General features: G+C 44.6%; 1 pseudogene across 1 annotated transcript in view; it reads left to right on the top strand.

Annotated features, from left to right (window-relative positions):
• Window positions 1-23, top strand: part of LOC310856384 (leucine-rich repeat and calponin homology domain-containing protein 2-like) — a 40,180-nt pseudogene extending 40,157 nt beyond the window's left edge. The window contains exon 20 of the transcript in view: window positions 4-23. The product of the transcript in view is annotated as a leucine-rich repeat and calponin homology domain-containing protein 2-like (transcript). The remainder of the gene's footprint in view (window positions 1-3) is intronic.
• The last annotated feature ends 6,210 nt before the right edge of the window (window positions 24-6,233 follow it).

Here is a 6,233-nt window from a genome sequence, read left to right as displayed (position 1 = left end):
CAGATATCTGTCTGAACACCTGAACGTGTCCACAGAGCTCTGTCTCCTATAAACACAACACCAGATATCTGTCTGAACACCTGAACGTGTCCAGAACTCTGTCTCCTATAAACACAACACCAGATATCTGTCTATAAACACCTGAACGTGTCCAGAGCTCTGTCTCCTATAAACACAACACCAGATATCTGTCTGAACACCTGAACGTGTCCAGAACTCTGTCTCCTATAAACACAACACCAGATATCTGTCTGAACACCTGAACGTGTCCACAGAGCTCTGTCTCCTATAAACACAACACCAGATATCTGTCTAAACACCTGAACGTGTCCAGAGCTCTGTCTCCTATAAACACAACACCAGATATCTGTCTATAAACACCTGAACGTGTCCAGAGCTCTGTCTCCTATAAACACAACACCAGATATCTGTCTATAAACACCTGAACGTGTCCAGAGCTCTGTCTCCTATAAACACAACACCAGATATCTGTCTAAAGAAACACCTGAACGTGTCCAGAACTCTGTCTCCTATAAACACAACACCAGATATCTGTCTGAACACCTGAACGTGTCCAGAGCTCTGTCTCCTATAAACACAACACCAGATATCTGTCTGAACACCTGAACGTGTCCACAGAGCTCTGTCTCCTATAAACACAACACCAGATATCTGTCTAAACACCTGAACGTGTCCAGAACTCTGTCTCCTATAAACACAACACCAGATATCTGTCTGAACACCTGAACGTGTCCACAGAGCTCTGTCTCCTATAAACACAACACCAGATATCTGTCTGAACACCTGAACGTGTCCACAGAGCTCTGTCTCCTATAAACACAACACCAGATATCTGTCTGAACACCTGAACGTGTCCACAGAGCTCTGTCTCCTATAAACACAACACCAGATATCTGTCTGAACACCTGAACGTGTCCACAGAGCTCTGTCTCCTATAAACACAACACCAGATATCTGTCTGAACACCTGAACGTGTCCACAGAGCTCTGTCTCCTATAAACACAACACCAGATATCTGTCTATAAACACCTGAACGTGTCCAGAGCTCTGTCTCCTATAAACACAACACCAGATATCTGTCTGAACACCTGAACGTGTCCAGAACTCTGTCTCCTATAAACACAACACCAGATATCTGTCTGAACACCTGAACGTGTCCACAGAGCTCTGTCTCCTATAAACACAACACCAGATATCTGTCTATAAACACCTGAACGTGTCCAGAGCTCTGTCTCCTATAAACACAACACCAGATATCTGTCTAAACACCTGATCGTGTCCAGAGCTCTGTCTCCTATAAACACAACACCAGATATCTGTCTAAACACCTGAACGTGTCCAGAGCTCTGTCTCCTATAAACACAACACCAGATATCTGTCTGAACACCTGAACGTGTCCAGAGCTCTGTCTCCTATAAACACAACACCAGATATCTGTCTGAACACCTGAACGTGTCCACAGAGCTCTGTCTCCTATAAACACAACACCAGATATCTGTCTATAAACACCTGAACGTGTCCAGAGCTCTGTCTCCTATAAACACAACACCAGATATCTGTCTGAACACCTGAACGTGTCCAGAGAGATCTGTCTCCTATAAACACAACACCAGATATCTGTCTGAACACCTGAACGTGTCCAGAGAGCTCTGTCTCCTATAAACACAACACCAGATATCTGTCTGAACACCTGAACGTGTCCAGAGCTCTGTCTCCTATAAACACAACACCAGATATCTGTCTGAACACCTGAACGTGTCCAGAGCTCTGTCTCCTATAAACACAACACCAGATATCTGTCTGAACACCTGAACGTGTCCAGAGCTCTGTCTCCTATAAACACAACACCAGATATCTGTCTGAACACCTGAACGTGTCCAGAGAGCTCTGTCTCCTATAAACACAACACCAGATATCTGTCTGAACACCTGAACGTGTCCAGAGCTCTGTCTCCTATAAACACAACACCAGATATCTGTCTGAACACCTGAACGTGTCCAGAGCTCTGTCTCCTATAAACACAACACCAGATATCTGTCTAAACACCTGAACGTGTCCAGAGCTCTGTCTCCTATAAACACAACACCAGATATCTGTCTGAACACCTGAACGTGTCCAGAGCTCTGTCTCCTATAAACACAACACCAGATATCTGTCTGAACACCTGAACGTGACCAGAGCTCTGTCTCCTATAAACACAACACCAGATATCTGTCTGAACACCTGAACGTGTCCACAGAGCTCTGTCTCCTATAAACACAACACCAGATATCTGTCTATAAACACCTGAACGTGTCCAGAGCTCTGTCTCCTATAAACACAACACCAGATATCTGTCTGAACACCTGAACGTGTCCACAGAGCTCTGTCTCCTATAAACACAACACCAGATATCTGTCTGAACACCTGAACGTGTCCACAGAGCTCTGTCTCCTATAAACACAACACCAGATATCTGTCTGAACACCTGAACGTGTCCACAGAGCTCTGTCTCCTATAAACACAACACCAGATATCTGTCTGAACACCTGAACGTGTCCACAGAGCTCTGTCTCCTATAAACACAACACCAGATATCTGTCTGAACACCTGAACGTGTCCACAGAGCTCTGTCTCCTATAAACACAACACCAGATATCTGTCTATAAACACCTGAACGTGTCCAGAGCTCTGTCTCCTATAAACACAACACCAGATATCTGTCTGAACACCTGAACGTGTCCAGAACTCTGTCTCCTATAAACACAACACCAGATATCTGTCTGAACACCTGAACGTGTCCACAGAGCTCTGTCTCCTATAAACACAACACCAGATATCTGTCTAAACACCTGAACGTGTCCAGAGCTCTGTCTCCTATAAACACAACACCAGATATCTGTCTGAACACCTGAACGTGTCCAGAGAACTCTGTCTCCTATAAACACAACACCAGATATCTGTCTGAACACCTGAACGTGTCCAGAGCTCTGTCTCCTATAAACACAACACCAGATATCTGTCTATAAACACCTGAACGTGTCCAGAGCTCTGTCTCCTATAAACACAACACCAGATATCTGTCTAAACACCTGATCGTGTCCAGAGCTCTGTCTCCTATAAACACAACACCAGATATCTGTCTAAACACCTGAACGTGTCCAGAGCTCTGTCTCCTATAAACACAACACCAGATATCTGTCTGAACACCTGAACGTGTCCACAGAGCTCTGTCTCCTATAAACACAACACCAGATATCTGTCTGAACACCTGAACGTGTCCACAGAGCTCTGTCTCCTATAAACACAACACCAGATATCTGTCTATAAACACCTGAACGTGTCCACAGAGCTCTGTCTCCTATAAACACAACACCAGATATCTGTCTATAAACACCTGAACGTGTCCAGAGCTCTGTCTCCTATAAACACAACACCAGATATCTGTCTATAAACACCTGAACGTGTCCACAGAGCTCTGTCTCCTATAAACACAACACCAGATATCTGTCTAAACACCTGAACGTGTCCAGAACTCTGTCTCCTATAAACACAACACCAGATATCTGTCTGAACACCTGAACGTGTCCACAGAGCTCTGTCTCCTATAAACACAACACCAGATATCTGTCTGAACACCTGAACGTGTCCACAGAGCTCTGTCTCCTATAAACACAACACCAGATATCTGTCTGAACACCTGAACGTGTCCACAGAGCTCTGTCTCCTATAAACACAACACCAGATATCTGTCTGAACACCTGAACGTGTCCACAGAGCTCTGTCTCCTATAAACACAACACCAGATATCTGTCTGAACACCTGAACGTGTCCACAGAGCTCTGTCTCCTATAAACACAACACCAGATATCTGTCTATAAACACCTGAACGTGTCCAGAGCTCTGTCTCCTATAAACACAACACCAGATATCTGTCTGAACACCTGAACGTGTCCAGAACTCTGTCTCCTATAAACACAACACCAGATATCTGTCTGAACACCTGAACGTGTCCACAGAGCTCTGTCTCCTATAAACACAACACCAGATATCTGTCTATAAACACCTGAACGTGTCCAGAGCTCTGTCTCCTATAAACACAACACCAGATATCTGTCTGAACACCTGAACGTGTCCAGAGAGATCTGTCTCCTATAAACACAACACCAGATATCTGTCTGAACACCTGAACGTGTCCAGAGAGCTCTGTCTCCTATAAACACAACACCAGATATCTGTCTGAACACCTGAACGTGTCCAGAGCTCTGTCTCCTATAAACACAACACCAGATATCTGTCTAAACACCTGAACGTGTCCAGAGCTCTGTCTCCTATAAACACAACACCAGATATCTGTCTGAACACCTGAACGTGTCCAGAGAGCTCTGTCTCCTATAAACACAACACCAGATATCTGTCTGAACACCTGAACGTGTCCAGAGCTCTGTCTCCTATAAACACAACACCAGATATCTGTCTAAACACCTGAACGTGTCCAGAGCTCTGTCTCCTATAAACACAACACCAGATATCTGTCTGAACACCTGAACGTGTCCAGAGCTCTGTCTCCTATAAACACAACACCAGATATCTGTCTGAACACCTGAACGTGACCAGAGCTCTGTCTCCTATAAACACAACACCAGATATCTGTCTGAACACCTGAACGTGTCCACAGAGCTCTGTCTCCTATAAACACAACACCAGATATCTGTCTATAAACACCTGAACGTGTCCAGAGCTCTGTCTCCTATAAACACAACACCAGATATCTGTCTGAACACCTGAACGTGTCCACAGAGCTCTGTCTCCTATAAACACAACACCAGATATCTGTCTGAACACCTGAACGTGTCCACAGAGCTCTGTCTCCTATAAACACAACACCAGATATCTGTCTGAACACCTGAACGTGTCCACAGAGCTCTGTCTCCTATAAACACAACACCAGATATCTGTCTGAACACCTGAACGTGTCCACAGAGCTCTGTCTCCTATAAACACAACACCAGATATCTGTCTGAACACCTGAACGTGACCAGAGCTCTGTCTCCTATAAACACAACACCAGATATCTGTCTATAAACACCTGAACGTGTCCAGAGCTCTGTCTCCTATAAACACAACACCAGATATCTGTCTGAACACCTGAACGTGTCCAGAACTCTGTCTCCTATAAACACAACACCAGATATCTGTCTGAACACCTGAACGTGTCCACAGAGCTCTGTCTCCTATAAACACAACACCAGATATCTGTCTAAACACCTGAACGTGTCCAGAGCTCTGTCTCCTATAAACACAACACCAGATATCTGTCTGAACACCTGAACGTGTCCAGAGAACTCTGTCTCCTATAAACACAACACCAGATATCTGTCTGAACACCTGAACGTGTCCAGAGCTCTGTCTCCTATAAACACAACACCAGATATCTGTCTAAACACCTGAACGTGTCCACAGAGCTCTGTCTCCTATAAACACAACACCAGATATCTGTCTAAACACCTGAACGTGTCCAGAGCTCTGTCTCCTATAAACACAACACCAGATATCTGTCTAAACACCTGAACGTGTCCAGAGCTCTGTCTCCTATAAACACAACACCAGATATCTGTCTGAACACCTGAACGTGTCCACAGAGCTCTGTCTCCTATAAACACAACACCAGATATCTGTCTAAAGAAACACCTGAACGTGTCCAGAACTCTGTCTCCTATAAACACAACACCAGATATCTGTCTATAAACACCTGAACGTGTCCAGAGCTCTGTCTCCTATAAACACAACACCAGATATCTGTCTATAAACACCTGAACGTGTCCACAGAGCTCTGTCTCCTATAAACACAACACCAGATATCTGTCTAAAGAAACACCTGAACGTGTCCAGAACTCTGTCTCCTATAAACACAACACCAGATATCTGTCTGAACACCTGAACGTGTCCAGAGCTCTGTCTCCTATAAACACAACACCAGATATCTGTCTAAACACCTGAACGTGTCCACAGAGCTCTGTCTCCTATAAACACAACACCAGATATCTGTCTAAAGAAACACCTGAACGTGTCCAGAACTCTGTCTCCTATAAACACAACACCAGATATCTGTCTGAACACCTGAACGTGTCCAGAGCTCTGTCTCCTATAAACACAACACCAGATATCTGTCTGAACACCTGAACGTGTCCAGAGCTCTGTCTCCTATAAACACAACACCAGATATCTGTCTA

This window comes from Protomyctophum parallelum, assembly GCF_964188405.1.
Source record: "Protomyctophum parallelum genome assembly, chromosome: 1".
Lineage (NCBI taxonomy): Eukaryota > Metazoa > Chordata > Actinopteri > Myctophiformes > Myctophidae > Protomyctophum > Protomyctophum parallelum.
The sequence above is the reverse complement of the archived record's forward strand: the minus strand, read 5'-3'. Positions and strand labels throughout refer to the sequence as shown.